The sequence below is a fragment of the Mauremys reevesii genome, unplaced genomic scaffold (genome assembly GCF_016161935.1).
Source record: "Mauremys reevesii isolate NIE-2019 unplaced genomic scaffold, ASM1616193v1 Contig151, whole genome shotgun sequence".
Lineage (NCBI taxonomy): Eukaryota > Metazoa > Chordata > Testudines > Geoemydidae > Mauremys > Mauremys reevesii.
The window spans coordinates 69,350-70,275 of record NW_024100773.1 but is presented as its reverse complement, the minus strand read 5'-3'; positions in this window follow the sequence as shown (position 1 = coordinate 70,275).

The window sequence follows — 926 nt, the reverse complement described above, 5'->3', positions numbered from 1 at the left end:
CCATGGTACGCCCACATCTCGAATACTGTGTACAGATGTGGTCTCCTCACCTCAAACAAGATATTCTAGCACTAGAAAAGGTTCAGAAAAGAGCAACTAAAATGATTAGGGGTTTAGAGAGGGTCCCATATGAGGAAAGATTAAAGAGGCTAGGACTCTTCAGTTTGGAAAAGAGAAGACTAAGGGGGGACATGATAGAGGTATATAAAATCATGAGTGATGTTGAGAAAGTGGATAAGGAAAAGTTATTTACTTATTCCCATAATACAAGAACTAGGGGTCACCAAATGAAATTAATAGGCAGCAGGTTTAAAACAAATAAAAGGAAGTTCTTCTTCACGCAGCGTACAGTCAACTTGTGGAACTCCTTACCTGAGGAGGTTGTGAAGGCTAGGACTATAACAATGTTTAAAAGGGGACTGGATAAATTCATGGTGGCTAAGTCCATAAATGGCTATTAGCCAGGATGGGTAAGAATGGTGTCCCTAGCCTCTGTTCGTCAGAGGATGGAGATGGATGGCAGGAGAGAGATCACTTGATCATTGCCTGTTAGGTTCACTCCCTCAGGGGCACCTGGCATTGGCCACGGGTGGTAGACAGATACTGGGCTAGATGGACCTTTGGTCTGATCCGCACGGCCTTTCTTATGTTCTTAACATTTTCTGTTGTACAAGGTCTCTCCTTTTTTGGAACCCTTGTTTCTAAAAAAGCCATGCGAGACTTGAATCAAATTTCAGTGACTAATTATCATGTGTGTGGCATCATCATTAATGCGTGTTCTATGTAGTTAGGTTATTGTCTTCTTTAGGAAATTTGGGGAAACAGGAGCCCTGGGAAACCCTGTTCCCCACCTCCCCTCATACACACTGCACATTTGCTGCTACCTGGTGCTGGCTGAGCAGTAGCATTGTGACATCAGAGAGGAT